Source organism: Geospiza fortis, unplaced genomic scaffold (genome assembly GCF_000277835.1).
Source record: "Geospiza fortis unplaced genomic scaffold, GeoFor_1.0 scaffold25, whole genome shotgun sequence".
Taxonomy (NCBI): Eukaryota; Metazoa; Chordata; class Aves; order Passeriformes; family Thraupidae; genus Geospiza; species Geospiza fortis.
In genome coordinates this window covers 179,603-195,891 of record NW_005054423.1, presented here as the reverse complement: position 1 = coordinate 195,891, position 16,289 = coordinate 179,603, and the positions used below count along the sequence as shown (strand labels likewise).

The window sequence follows — 16,289 nt, the reverse complement described above, 5'->3', positions numbered from 1 at the left end:
CAGCATGGCCAGACAAACAGCAAAACCAGAGAGGTAAAGACAAACTAGCAAGCTGCAGTCAGACCCATGGATGACCTCTGAGATGCCTGACTCCAAGTCACCAACATTCATGGACATTGCTCTCCAAGGGGTTTTTTCACCCCCCTGCTGTTATGCAAACCTTTTAGTGCAGATCCTCCCCATGGGAGCTTGCTGACAATGCGGCTCCTCCTGCTACACTCAGTATAATGAAAAGCACAAATTTCGTGTGTTTATGACCCTTTCAGGCTGAGGAGCTGCAGCTGAGTGCCCTTGCCCCGGGGTGCTAACTCCTGCAGGAGAGCCAGCCATCTGGAAGGGCAACTTAAGGAAGCAGAGGGAAAACCTGACATCTCGGGCAAAGAAACCTGCAGACATGCAGAAGCCACCAGTGATAGTGGCAGGGGGATCCTGAGGCTCACACCAGCCAACACGGTGGAGCCCATTAACATCAACACTGATAGAAAATGCTTTTGCCAACTCAAAGAAAGTGAAATGATAAAGATAACGGGGGACTTCTAAGAACAAACAAACCAAAAAGGAGCAAACAAAAGCCCCCCAACAAACTCAACCTAAAAAAAGCCCATTAACAAACAAAAAAGCCCCACACCCACTCCTCAAAACCCACACAGGCAAAAAGGAGAAGCCTGAGGCTGACATTTGTATGAATCCCTGTTGATTCCAAATACCTACAAACCCCAATCCCTGGGTGCCTGGTGCAAAACAGCCAGAAAGGAAACTGAAAGCAGAACAGTAATTTCCACCACAGGCAAGCTGTCAGCTGTAAGCACCAAACCGTGTATCCTGTGCAAAGTCACTCTGATGGAAGCAGCCCTTCATCCCTTCTCGCTGCCTTTCTGGTGAGGGCCATGGCCAGGTCCCTGGCAGTGTTCCCATGCCACCAAGCCCTCTCCAGCTGGCACCTGGCTCACACATCGTCCTTCAGCCACTGGCCTTGCACCTCTGCCATGCCAACACCAGGCCAGACAGCCCAGAGCAGAGACACTGAACATGGGCAGACCAGTGTGGTGCCCAGCCACGGCCGCCACAAACATGGAACCAACCAGTCCTGCACGTTCTCTGCAAGACCCAAGTCACTGGGGACGACTGCCAACAGCTCTGCTGTCCTGCTGTAGAGACCTTCCCAAGAGACTCCACCCTGCTCTTCACCCCTCACATGTCCCTCAACCCCCCCACCACAGTATCTGTGTTAGAAGCCACTCCTGTGCTTCTAAAAAAATGACTGTACAACATGTATTTCTACCAGCCCCCAGCAGACAGGACCACCTGGCCTTGGACACTTGACTCATGACCACTCAGCTTGCACCTTCTTATCCTTTTGATGCTATTTAAATGAATAATTAAGCTTCCTAAAACTGACATTGGCTGTAACCTCTCAATGCTGCCTTTGAAAGCCACAGGGAGGAACCTCTCAGTGAAACAAACACCAGAGCAGCGTGTGCGTGCAGTGCCTGCAGGTGTGGTTCCTGCCTGGCTGAACAAGCCCTCAGCTCAGCAACCTCCTTTATCACCTCTCACACTTGCCTTCTGCACCTCCATCTGAAGGTACTCCAAACCACACCCATCAAGCGACCCATGGAGGGGTCATTTGGTTTTTCTACACAGCCCAAAATCCGCCAGGCTAAAGACTGACACTGTGTCACCACCACACAGCTTGTTGAGAGAGGATCCTGTCTCACCTTCCAGCCTTGCTCACAGCCAAACAGCTGTTTCTGGGCTGATCTATGCATCAGAGAAGTGCACCCAGATTTCTGAAAGACCCTAGAACCCAAATAAAACTTTTTTTTTCCTCAGCTCTCAGGTTCCCAGCTTTTAACTGAAATGATAATGCTCTGGACCTAGAGTTGCCCTCAGATGGCACTGTGTTGCTGTCTAATGCTGATAGAGGATTACATGGCTTGATAACATCTGTTCACAAGTTCTGATTTCCTCTGCAAGAATCCAGATTATGCAGGTCTGTCAGACACGCTTCAGTCATCAACACATTTTTATTGCAAACAGAATTTGCAATAACAAACAGAGAAGAGAGAGAAAACCCTCAACTTTCAGATGTGTTTCATTTCCTGATCTGAGTGTCTTTCACAGAAAATTTCTCTCTTCCATCAGAAAACGAGAGCTCAGAAGTAAAATGCTTCATCTTCGACAGATTTAAAGGCAACTGTCCCAGACCTCTAGCTTCCACGAGGTAAGACACTAGAAGCATGAGTGGTAATAAATTGATTTCACATAAATTTTATCTCTAAGGTATCTGTACAAGCTCAGGGATTTTTATACTCATTTTAAAGACAACTATTCCCAAGAAGCAATAATTTTATGAACCATATTTATGTTGTATTTATTTATGCCTCTCTCATAGCTCAAAAGCATCTCTGTCCTACACAGAGATAACAAAAGGAGATAGAGAGGGACTCAGAGTATTCATACAAACTCATACAACCAGTCACTGTGGCTTAGGAGGCACCTGGTCAGACAAGTTGTGGTAACCAAATATGTTACCAGAGAAGTGCACTCCCCTTTTGCAAAGGAAAAGTTAAACCTGTCTAGCGTTTAAAAAGCTAAGTTTGTCTGAACAATCCACCTTTCCTTTAGGAAAAGCTAGGAACATGCAGAAGGTCAGTTAGCACTGTGGGGTTACCCTGAAGGATTTTGTTTGCAACACTATCAATATGTATTAAGTGAACACCACCTGCTTGGTGTGCAGTAGCAAAGCACTGATTCCTCAGAAAGTTTCAAGGCTCTTACTGCATTAAGAAAGGGACTTGAAATCTTCCCAGTATTTCTCAACTCAGCCACAAATTGTGTGCATTACATACAATCAAGTCCAGTCCAGCTTGGCACCATTTCACTTACTAGTAACAGCCACCCAGCAAAGGCTGGGACACTTGGAATTCAAATTAACTCCAGTCCTTGAAATTTACCTTTTGCCAGGTGTTGGGAGACATTATTTAAGAGGCAACGCAACATAAATTTGGTATTGCTCAAATCTCATCATTCCTCTAGTAAATGAGGGCAAGCAGCACCAGCTGAAGGCTGGATGTTGCTGGTCTCCATGCAGAGGTACCAGCTCTGCAGACTGCACACCAATTTCCTAACCACAGTATCCTTTTCTGCACCCAGCACAGGGGGAGAGCTTTGTAACTTGACCATGAAATATGAACCCCCAGCAGTCTATTTGGTTCATTTGCTGTCCACACCCATAGTGACCTCATTAGCTATCCTTCCAAATGGGCTTTGAGATGAGCAGGTTGATGTATAGATCTGCAGCATCTGCCACAACTGCAACAGCAGAAACAGCTTTCATCAACTTAGCAAAGTGAGCCAGGACTGTGATTTCCATGAGATGGTCATGGCTTTGCTTGACCAAACCATTTACACTGACCCAAGCCACCTTCCTGGGCAGGAAAGCCTGTGTCAGCACTGCAGGACACAGGATGCCCCTCACGCAGCTCCAGGAAAAAACCCACTGAAAGGCTGGGATGCTGAGGGGTGAGGAACAACTTTCTGAATGACCACACACAAACCCACACGATATTCAGCAGAGTTTACCTTTCAGCTGGGACTGGCACTGCTCCTTCTTAAGACACAAATACAAGAAGGGCATTTTCAAAATGTATCACATCTTTGTTTTATACGCACACACTGGCAATCTCACCCAGCTCACCATGGATGGTGAAGCTGTAAGCATCAGTTTCTGTAAAAGCTACTTACATTGCTGCCAAACACTTTAGTGGCTCAGCACTGGCACCTTCATAAATTACAGGAGTCTTCACAAAATGAGCTAAAGCCAAGCTGACCCCCACAGGAAACAGAAAGCAGTTGTATAAACAATTACCTTGTAGGCTCTGTAGGGCTTGATGTTCAAGTGAGACACAGTATTGACAAATGATTCCTCCTAGGCAGAAAAAAAAAATACAAAAATTCACAAGCCCAAATTCAATTATGACACACTTTAAGAATATGAAAATATACATTACATTCTCCAGTTCATCAAGTTTAAAATCACATCCAGAGAAAAGCATTTTATGAAAAGTTTCTTACTATTCTAAAAATACCCAAGAGTAACTAATACAATCTTTAAATTCCTTTTTATTATTTTTATCTGTAAACTATCTTTTGGCTTTTAAAGATTTGATAAAATTAGGCTGAGAATTAGGACATTTTTATTCTCTCACCTACGCAATGTTGCCAATAATACAAATGTCATAGAACAAATCAGAATTAAAGGCTCCCATATGTAAAGTTAGGGTGGTTTATACTCATGCAGTGACAATATCTTCAGAGAGATTTCTGTAACTGCTTGGGTTTGATATGTAGAAACTCACTGTTACTTAGCAATTGTACTGGTTTAGTATCTAAAGAAAAAGCATCCAGGTCAGTGACGAGAGATTTACCAGAAGCAGAGAAAAGTAAAGAGGCTGCAAATTTTCCCTTGGCACCAGCCTTGGAACACATACTTTTGTTTATGGGATAACAGAGGGGCCATATGGTGGCAATTTGTCCTGCAATGCCTACATAACAAAAATTACTAACTTTGCACTTTGTTTTTTCCCCATTGCTTACATGAAAAATTAACTAACTTGGTTTGTAAATTGACTTAGCTAGAAGAATGTTAAATGTCCTCCCTGGACATTAATTTCAGATTTAAAGGAACTTATACTGTTTACTTTGCAGCAGGCTAGCTCACTAGAGTATTTAAGACTGGTTTAAACCAAAATTAGAGCAATAAATAAATTAGGCTCTGAAATACTAACCTGTAAGATTAGGAAATACAATTGACACCAAAGTAAGGGAAAACAGATATAAAATAGACTCTCTGAAGGAATGTGCCATTTCTTCTACACTGTTAATTTTCAGAGGAGACTCAAGTTACTAAAGCAGCTTAAGAAATCAGAGATACTGTCAGGCTATCTGCTTGTTCAGACCACAGAAGGATATAGTGATTCAATTACTTTCTTTTGATGTAAATCCAAATTAAAATCAGCATAAGAACATATTACAACTCAAACTTTGTGGAAAAATATTTTTTTTTCTTTTTAGTAATAATTACTCAGTTGTTTTGCTCATTCATACCCGTGTGTGTGTCCCACATCCCCCCACTGTACTAGTGTACTCAACTAAAAATAAAGCAGTGCATGCTGCTGGAGAACTGTTGCTTAGCTACATTCTCAATTATCACAATGCTGGCCTTACCCATTCAGTGACAAGGTCAAAGCAATTGTTTCTTTACTTTAATGATGAAGTATCCTGTTTATAAAAAATCTTATCTGTTTCCTACTTGGTAAAATATTGCACATTTCAGTCAATCATTGCTGGCAAGTCCCCCAGAGAGACACAGTGTGAGAACACAACTGGTAGTGTTCATTTTAGCCCTTAACAGAGAGGGTTTTTTTTTTCTTCCCAACCCCACCCTGAACATCAACTACCTCACACTGACACACAGGCAACCAATTATACCAACATTTGTTTTCCTTCTCTGCTGTGTCCAGACAAATAAGGCAGAAATGCAGTAGATATATATTGTATATTTATTCTTATTCTTCCCCCCATCCAATAATAAGCATAAGTAAAGTGGCAATTTTTAATTAGTATGTACCTAGAGTCGGTGCTGCGGGAAAGCTAAAGAAAAGAAGGATTGTCCCCATCACTTGTAAACACAAGAACTTTTTGGTTTTTCTTGGCCTTTGAGGGCAGGTGTTCAGCTGCAAGGACTGCAATTCTCCCATGGCTAGTCCAGGCTGCTGAATATTTCATAGCCCCTGAGAAATGCAGCTGTAATCAACTCGCAAATAATGAAATGGGCAGCGATAATAGAGCAGAGGTAAAGTGCACCATTAGAAAGCATCAGTGCTTTGACTGCTGCTGCTGCAGTCTTGCTGTACCAATTTATCAGGTTATTTGATAAAATAATAATGCTATCAACTATGAAACAAAAATTAATGTTATGCCAAAAAAAACCCACCCAAACCCAACAAGTGTCTCAGGTGGCCAGCATGAATAGCAAACAGAAAAAAGTCAGAAAGCATGTCAAAAGGAGTCACATTCAAGACTGAAACTCTATTAGATGTATTAATCACATGCCAATTACACACAGCCACATTCAGGTATTAAAAGAAAAGTTACTTAATTCAGGAAAAGCTTAATAAATATTAAAATAAAACAGTGAAAATACTTTGGAAGTAATAAACATGTTCATCTTAATAATATCCTGCAGAATAACCCATCTGCTATCTTAACTTCTTTGTAACAGGATCTTGAGGTTTGACATTCAGAATCACAACCACCTCTCTAGGAAGCCTGTTCCAGTCTTTGACCGCCCTCTTGGCAAAGAAATGCTTCCTATTGCCCAGTCTGATCCTCCCCTGACACAGCTTTGAACCATTTCCCATGCATCCCATAACTGAATAACAGGTAGAATGAACCACAACTCCTTTTCCACTTCCCCTGCTTAGGAGGTTGTAGGGAGCAGTGAGATTGTCCCACAGCCTTCTTTTCTCCCAAACTAGACAAACCCAAAGTCTTTAGCTGCTCCTCACTGGACATTCAAAGCTGTATTTCAAGTGACTCTGTGATACGTAACTGTGGGGAAAAGAAGCTGAGAACCAAGCAGAGGCTAAAGAATAAACAGTGCTCCAGTCTTGCCCAAGTTGGAGGCAATTCACAGAAGTCTGTCTGTGCCTCTGTTAGGTAACCGCTGATACCCACCAGAATATATGAATGCTATTCCTAGAAGTTAAAGGGAGGTCTGGATGCAGGACTGTTGGCAGGTTCACATACAACACAATACAAAGAGAAGTCTTGACAGAAACATGAAGTTGCACAAACACCTGTGCAAGCAGAAGTCTAACAGCAGTGGGAAATAGAAATTGCTACATGCTTTGAGAAAGAATCTCTGTGCAGGAAGATTTCAATTTGTGTCAGTCTAATCATATCTTACATGTAATTCATAGGAACTCAAGCAGATTGTGAAAGAAGTCAAAGTGAAAAACACACCCTCTTCCTTCAGTGTCTTTGTACTTGTTATGTTCTCTACAAGGATATGCTGTATTTTCATTTCTTTCCTCACCAGCAATAGATACAGGTTTAATACTGCCAGAGAAAATGTGGTGTACACATGTTCAGTGCAGCAGCAGGAAATGAGCTCTCTCTAACATCCCAGAAACACATCACCTGTCACTCTGAAAGAAAATGGTGTCTCAGGGTGATATTGAACTGGAGTAATTCCCATGCTTTGATAATTAAAGTACTCCTCCTAATGTTATCTTCCATCTGCTGGAGATCACACAGATAGACCTTCCAGCCACACAGAGCCCCCAAAAATTCTCTTCAATGATCAGAAAGCTCAGACACAACCAAGATTCCCTCATTCATATTCTCCTACACTCCCTCCTACAAATACCCAAAGATAAATTACTCAGACAAACTCCAATTTGGACTTTAAATGTCACAGGCAAATCTTATGTAGCTCATTTTTCCTTTCACTTTTTTCCCTGGGATGAAAGAATTATTATTAACTCCCTGGGGATCATGTCTTCACTCTACTATGAAAAAGCACATGATAGACAGAGGCAGACCTTGAACAATATAAGGCTGGTAGAGCTGCTCTACAAGCTTATCTATTAAAAATTCAAATATCTATATCAACAGCTGTGTATTTTCTGTAATATCACTAATCCTCTTCCAGATATCAGCATCCCAGTCTAGCCCTTCCATAAAACATTGAGACTATGCTGATACAGGCTGCTGTAATTTGTGAGGGGTCCTATTTTTTTTTTAAATTTACATTTCTAGAATTAGTCTTAGAGCAAGGATGATTAGGAGATACACACACACACATGCAATTCTAGCATCAAGGGACTCACAGACCATGCCCAACTCCTAAGAGGGGCACCCACTCTCACACTTCCAAAGCAGCAATGCAGGCAGCAGTTACTGCTCATGTGCTTCCTCCTCCCTGGGCAACTCACTCTACTGGGAGCCTTGGGAAATTTGCAGCATCATATTAACTCTTTCCAAGACTCTGTATTTGCCAATATTTTGTGAAAAGGACTTTGAAGACATTCAAACTCAAACTGGCATTTTGTGATGATAACTATAGGAGGTGAGGCTAGCAGCCTGTTACAGCTGTTGGCCACTTTCCCCTTCCTTGATAATTTTCAATTGTTAAAAAACGTGGCATCGTGCTAAATGAAGTTTTGGGTATCTCCATAAAACAATGCATATGTTTCTGAAAAAAAAAGCCAAAGAAAAGTACTTTTCACAGCACAAGTTAAAAGGTCTTTTTCTTTGAGAAGCTCATGTATCTCTTCTCTTTGAAGAAAGGACTTGACAAGACCCAGGAAAAAGCTTTATGTCAGAGGAATGCTTTTTACTGCCTTCTGAAATGAGATAGATGTACTCCTGTGAGAACAGGAACAAGAGTAAGGAAATTGGAGAAAAGTAAGGAAAAAGGGGGAAAACTGGGATTGAGAGATGTGTTGGCAAGATGATGGATAAGAACAGGCAAGGAAGTTTCGCTGGGGAGTCTGGGAGAAAAGCAGGAAGAAAGAGGGCATGGGAGCAAGGAGGAAAGATGGCGAGAGTCAGTCAATCTAGGCAAAATCCAAGGAGAAAAAAATGGGTGAAAAAGGAGAGTGAAATCAGGAGTTACTTGGATGAGAACAGGGTGAGCTGAGACCCATCCACCATGCAGCTGGTACAAGGGGGGACTCTCACTAGGTTGGCAGAGACAGGACACAGGGCTAAGGAGGCAGCAGCACAGAGCTGGGAGCCTGGATGGGAGACTGGCAGCAACGGGGCATCAAGTGAATGGCAGAAAAGTAACAGAAGTCCTTTGGGACAAAAAGAAAAATATACACAACAGATTGTTAAGATGAAAACAGCGGCTGCAGGGAGAAATACACTTAGGAGAGCTGTAAGTGTGAGGAAAACATTCAAGAATAAGGCTTAGGAGAAGACAAGCAACACAGAAGTAGAAAGGAAACATGTCTAAGTCAAAAGCAGAAGGTCAGAAGAGACCATCTTTTGGCAGAACTAGACAAAAGAGCCTGTATCACAACAGAATATTCCTCTCCAGAGCCAGACCCATGACTGGGTGCAGCAATCCAGCCACAGTAATACACTCACTTTAGGGACAACCAGGCTAGAACATATTTTTTTTTCTTTGCCTAATTTCTCATCTCTCCTGGTACCAATGGCACAAAGCAGTAGAGCAATAAAAGAAACAGATATTACAGGATAGTTCTTTAAAATGTGAAATGTAACACTCTGTCCCTGTTAAGGATGTGACACCAATCTACATGAGTTATGGATTTTGTTCAAACTGACTTTAAATATGCCAGTGCCTCAAGAGTCTGCCACAGGGCCATGACTGTCCTTGGAAAACCAGGCTGGCCTGCCCTGTGATCCCTCATACCCAGAGTCAGCAGGAGCTGTGAGGAGCCAGCTACAGCTCAGCAGGGCACTGATACCTCCCATCCTTGAAGTGCCTCCAGCATAGCTAATGCTTTCCAAGTACTACCACAGGGTTGGGAAAAAAAAATGACCCTTAGCTTTTGCTAGACAAGACAGGGACACAGCTGGCAAAGTGCATGAGATGGGTGGCAGGATCTTTTTAGTGCTTGTGATAGAAGGAAAAAAAACACCCACCTAAGCAAAAAAATGCCCCAAACTTGCCAGAAATACTGAGGTGCTGTTGTCACTACAGATCAGGGGTGTAGGGGGCTCCCTTGGAACCCCTCACCCAGGCACTATTCTGGCAGAAACCATGATGCAATGGATGAAGAGACAAGAAGTTCTGGGACACTTCCTCAGTTTCACTCTGATGGGTCATACTCACTGTACACCCAGATCTGGTACTGGCCCACTGGTCTAAGTGTGCCCTTAATTATTACAATTGTAGGCACACAACCACCCCCTTGTGCTTCCATTTTAATACACAGAACTGATGTGTAGAGCCCTGGAAAAAATGATGGTGACATTTATTTCTTTATTGAAAGAGCCTTGCCTCTTACTCCTAACACTGACCAGTACAACACACCATTAACAGCAGTATCTAACTGATGGGGTTTTCAGAATAAATCAGGATAAGCTTACAAAAGCTTTCTCCCAGAATTTCCTCCCTTTCCTGCAGAGTACACACCAGCTACACACACCATCATGTGATCTGGTTCACAGCTCCTGAGCAAACAGGCAAGGTTCCTGTCCTGCATCTCCAGAAACCTTTCTGTAGCAACATCCCCGTAAATTCCCACCACCTGGGGCTGCACAGCTTACTTCTGAAACAAAGACACCAACTTCAAAATAGCCAGTGATTTTAGACATGTTTTATATTAACTGGGGATTAGATGATTTCCTGCAGATTTAGAAACACTGTTGCTGAATCTTTTACCATTTACTATTATTTTTTCATTTGCTCAGTTATCTGCTACCTCAGACTGCTTTGCTTACACATTCCCAATGCAATGGTAATAAATATGAAAGACTAAAGGTCTCCATGTTCTTCTGTAATAATCCACCACACTGACTGAATCTTAGAAGAAAATAGTGGACAGAACTCTCTTCATCCCAGAAGGATTCATGTGCTGCAAATCATTCCTTTGAAAGTGAGACACAGCAAGAGGCAACTAATAGAGCAGCTGCTGGCAAAACACCCAAAATGCTCCCTTCCCCATTAGTCTAGACCCAGCTGCAAGGCACCAAGGGTATGTTTAAGAATAGTGCCCACACACAGTTTTCTTTCCTGTGCTCCTAAAGGCCCAGCACAAAGCAGTGCTAAGCTGCCTGTGGAACAGCCAGCACAGCAGATCACTGTCACATGCTGGGATCTTAGGAGACTTGCCTTTAATCAGGCAGCACAGTCCAGAGCCAGTGGAAAAAAGGCACCAGTAAGAAAATGCCCTGCATCTCAGGCCCAGAGATGCAGCAAGCTCTCCCTGGCTTCGGGGAATCTGTGGACAAGGCTGCAGAGGTAGCAATTTAAAACAGCAAAATGGGACATAAGAGCATTTACCTTTTATCTAAACGTGATTCATGAGGCAGCCCTGCAAAGTGACAGACAACAACAAAGCAGTTCATCTACTATTGATAACCCAGCATTCCTAAGCCATCAATAGCCATTTGAGTACTCCCAAAGTAAATTTAGCTTCATCTTCATTACTTTCTGTATTGAAAGAGCGAGGACATATTCATGGCTGTTTACACAATGGCAGGAGAGCACAGTATTGTATGTTTTATTACACTGCCACAGCAGCATCTCGTTCAGACACTGCTAGCATATAATTTCTGCCTCTCTCAAAGCTGGAAGGCAATCATTAGCATGTTGAATCTGGCAAGTTCCTATTATCTATCTGGTAATTATAGAAAGATGGAGAAGCCTTCAAAAAATACCCTCCAACTTCTGCATTTACCACACACCTGATCAAAATACCATCCCCATTACCTAAATTAACAGACACTTCCCATAAACCATTATTCAGAACACATTAACACTAGCATAAAAAGCATGAAAAAGCATGAAAAATACAGACTATTAATTTATCCTCCCTTTCGACTTCAAAAATATAAAACTATGCAATGACAACCTGAATGCAGGAAAGCAACTTACTGAAGGTGATGGCAAGCTAGGCTGCCTGGTCACTTGTCAGGCATTATGAACACTACAGCACAGCTCTAGGTTTTCAAAACATGTATACCATTACTCAATGCTATTCACACTGTGGCAGTGAAAATATGCTAAATACACACTCACAGATAATCCCATCCTCAAGAGACTGCTGTAGAAAAGGGCAGAAGGATGAGAGAGAAGGCAGTGGGTGAGGCCATACATATGCATACATACACAAAGTAATTGGGAAGTGCTGTATCTCATTATCTCAGTTATTCATGCTGCAGGTAGAGGGGAAAGAGGGGGTGCCAGGAAGAATACAGAAGCTGGGACAAGATTGGTACAGAAGGAGCTGGAAGAACAGAAAGGAAGCAAAGCAAAAAAAGTGAGGCAAGGGAAACAAGACCGTGAGACCATGAATGAAGAGAGTCGGCCAGCACCAGTGATTAGGGGTAAAAAACACCAAACAAATGGGGGACAGTCTGCACGGGGAGCAGAGGACTGCAGGAAAGATCTGTGAGATGCTTCTGTTGTTTTATTCTCAGGCAGAGGCTTCACACAGTCTGGCACCTCAGAGGCTGCAGCAAGCCCATGTCACAGCCTGAATGACACCAACCAAAGCAGCAGAGCTCCTTATCTCTGTGGCTTATGCACCATTCCAATTACACTGCTTGTCCCAGCCCTGGGAAGGTTGTCCCCACAAGGCAGGGCAGGGGGGGACAGCTTCCTGGCTCAGGACCAGCACAGATAACCAGGGTGTCCCCAGGGAGCCCCCCAGCTCTTGTCCCAGCCCCTGCCTGAGCTGCAGCATGACCAACCCCCATCCCAATGCTCGCTTCTTGTTTTTTGCAAAGAAGCCTCATGATCAGGAAAGGCTATGAAGGCTGCAGCAAAAGTGTGTCAGTACATGCAATTCCCAAAACTACAGCAACAAACAAATAGATTCAATTACCAAGATAGACACTGGCCCAATTCAAGGGGATTGGTACATCCATTACAAGAAGATGCTGGAGCTGCAGCCTGATCACATTTACATGAAGAAATCACTTTATGCAAATCTCTCATCCATGGGTGAAGGCTGTACAGGAGAGGAGAAACAGCACTCTACAGAGATTCAGGATGCATGGCAGATGGGCAATTTAAGGTAAATCACACAGTTCAGTTATCCAAGACATATAACCTGGGGAGAAAGTGTGTGGCTTCAAAGTCATAAATTATTTACAAATAATACAGCCTTCTCATGAAATATCCAGAAGGCCAAGCACATATTTTTCACATTATTTTTCTGCACTTCCACAAATCACAGAGAAACTGAAGGTGAATATCTTATCAAGAATGAGTTAGGTTTGGAGGAGGATGGACTTAGAGTGCGGAGTTAGTCAGGGGCTTGCAGGTGGGACAACAAGAACAGAAGGCAGCAGGGCTGCTGTGCTCACCTGCCTGGAAGAGAAGCATCAGAAGTCAAAAGGAAGGAGCTGGAGTGGGCTGAGGAAAGGAATTGTCCACCTGGTTATCCACAGCTTCCCAGGACTGTCACTGCCAGCCTGCTCAAAACCACCACCTAATCAAATATTTCAGGGTTTTAAAAATGAAATCCATTGCTCATATTCACAAATCACAGCTGCAGCATCCACACGTGTGGTGTGTTTTCTGCTAGCAGTGATGCCTCTTCAGAGCATTGGCCTTGCTCTGCACAACACATGGTCACACCTCTGTACTCAATTTTCAATTCTCCGGCTTTCTTCAGCATTTCTGTTGTCAGACCTCAGCAGTTTGACACCTTCTCATCTTTGTTACCCAACACAACACCTGCCCAAATTCTCCTGCAATGACCAATTCAACTGAGTCCTTTTTTCTGATGTCCTGCCTGGTGACCCTGCTTGCCTTCCAGTGCTCTTACAGGTATCAACCTTTTCATAGATATATACACAGTTCATCATTTTCTTTTATGTCGCAAACTCTTTACTCTTCAAAGTCTTTTTCAGATCTTCATGCTCAGCTTGCATCCAATTCAACACAGTCTGGCTGGGGTTTTTTTGTTGGAATCATTAGGGGCAGATACCCATCTGCTCGAGGATATTTCTGTAGTCTGAGTAAATCCTAACATTTGTGCTTTCAGCAGACCACTGTTTCTGCTTGCTTACATACACATGCCTTAAGTGACTTTTACAATGTGTTTAAGCAGCTTCCCATGCTGAGCCTGAGGATACTAATTTTCTCTCTTCTGGCTTTCTCCTATTTTCAACTGATCTGCTGTTAGTTGTGTGTGGGACAAGTACTTCAGTGTATAAAAAGCCCTTGAGGTTAAAAGACACATTTTTACACACTAATTCAAAATTTTTCTGAAACTCTTCAAAGTCTTGGAGGGCATTTTCTTTGTATTACAGGTTTGCCTAAATGCAACAGCAGTGTTATTCTTGAGTTCACTGCTTGAGTCACATGTGCAGCCACATAAGGCAAATAAAATATACAGCAGGAAAAAAAAAACAATTTATTTTCTTACTAGCTACAGATATTAGCAGGTCTTACTTGTATCAATTGGTTGCAATAAAAAGACACAAATACCAAAATATTTCTTCTCAGCTTTAGGACGGCAGCAGTTTTACATGACCTCTTGTATAATAAAGAGCAAATGTAGCACCAAGGGTCACTTCATCCATGCAGTTATCTCTCTGCACCACGGGTTCATATATATAATCCCCCCAAAGCCACCACAGGGCATAAAATGCAAATTAAAAAGTGACATGAAATCTACATTTTCAATTATCATGGAAATCTACTCAGTAGCTATTGCTCATGTACACCTATGCCTGTCAACACTTGCAACCTTGTGGTTAACAAATAAGTCTGTTTCTGAACATTCCTAAGTGTTTTTAAATCAACTAAAATACCTGGTATGAACTCCAATTCTCCCAAGCATTTTTCTTACTATATACTCCACTTTGGGTACCAAAGCCAAAGAACAAAATCTCCTTTCTGGAGGAAGGGATATTTCTCTTGGCTAAACTTGTTCCTACCTAAGTCTACATCCACTTCCTAGGTCAGATGTAAAAAGAAGTTGTCACCCATTTGCAGCTCACTGAGATCTCGGCCACTCTGTCACTCATGCAGCTGCTTCTCTTTTGAAGTCTTTGCTATTGCAAGTATATTCAAATCTTAAATAGTACATACGCTCTTGTGAACACCTTTAATTGAGGAAGACCTATGTAAAGGCTGGGATTTCATACTATCCTAAGATAGTAAGGCTCCTTCTCCTTTGGGAGAACTACACAACTTATCATAAGACTGCTACTCTTTTGCATCAAAAACCTATCCCCGAGCTGGAAAGGCCACCACGGTCTCCAAGGATTGCACTAGAGCAATAATATTTACACTGAGAAGGCAGCACTCATATATCTAAGATCAGGCTTTCAGCGAATTTTAAAAACCATGAATGCAAAGTAAATTTATATGCAAAATACTTCAGTCCTAGTTTTTCAGAGAATCAGGAGATAAAGACAATTTGAACATCAACAGTCCAAGGGTAACACTACAGTTGCTATCCTGTTGACAAAGATTAAAGCTATGCCTGCAATTAATACAAAATCAGCTTGCAAGGCAAGGAGAGGAGGCTGAGGTCACTGATAAGAGCTCCACTCCTCCCCTGTGCATCAAAAGCAGCACATTTGGTGGGGTTCATTTCCAGGGGTGTTAACTCACCAGGAGGAGGGAACACCTAACCACTGTGGTTTACAAAAGGCTTGTGTTGATAAAAGTCTCCTGCCTTGAGTCCTGGGTATGATACTGCTAGAGGGCCTATTAATATGACAGCCAACCTCAGCATCTCATCTGCTATGCTGTGGAGGCACACAGGACATGATGCCATAATACAAATTGCTTGAAAACAGTTAGTAAGCAATAGGCTTTAAAGGAAAGGATACACTTCAAAAAAGCAAGACAAGGGGTTTGCAAAATAAGCATTATTTGTCCAACAGGCTCAAGTCTCTGCAAAGAATGAGATTTTCCCCTATTTTTCACCTGCATATTCAAAACTGTGACAAGTAACTGCTCTTTTGCACACATCCTGCAGGAACAGGAGACAGCAGATCCTGCTCCTTGCTTTACAATCCAGGGAACATGTAAAATATTTTATACTTTAAAAATGGAAGGTGAAGAATTAGGAACAAACTGAAAAGTGTATCACTATCCTTTTTTCAGTGAGAATGGAGAACCTTTTTCAAATTTTTAAAAGAGAAAAAAGAGAACTGTTATTTTAGACCAGGCTCTCTTAAAAAACCTGTGTCTGCAAAGAAGGAGGTACAGACGTAGTCCCTACCACCCATCCAGCCCAGCTGCTAAAGAGTGCAGTTGGTGCTGTCACAGAATCAGAGTGAGGTGGGAAGGGACCTTTGGAGGTCACTTGATCCAACATCCCTGCTCAACAAGGGCCTCCCAGAGCTGGTTGCCCAGGACTATATCCAGGTGGATTTTGAATACCTCCAAGGATGGAGACTCCACAGCCTCCCAGGAAAACCAGTACTCAGCCACCTGCACAGTCAGAAAAAGTGTTTGTGGGTGTTCAGAAGGAACCTTCTGTATTTCTGGTTTTGCCCATTGCCCCCGTCTTCTCACTGCGCATCACTGAAAACAGCCTGGCTCTGTCCTGTTA

The 16,289-nt window shown here is 42.6% G+C and overlaps 1 protein-coding gene across 2 annotated transcripts in view; it reads right to left on the bottom strand.

Moving 5' to 3' along the window:
* The window catches only part of PAG1 (phosphoprotein membrane anchor with glycosphingolipid microdomains 1), a 100,659-nt gene extending 87,532 nt beyond the window's left edge, over positions 1–13,127 (bottom strand). The window contains exon 1 of one of the 2 annotated variants that reach the window (XM_031061702.1): positions 13,078–13,127. The gene's annotated coding sequence lies outside the window, so the exon portion shown is untranslated. Of the gene's footprint in view, positions 1–3,871; positions 3,932–13,077 lie in introns of those variants that run through there. The other variant, XM_031061700.1, reaches the window with a different exon arrangement.
* Between the last annotated feature and the right edge of the window lie 3,162 nt (positions 13,128–16,289).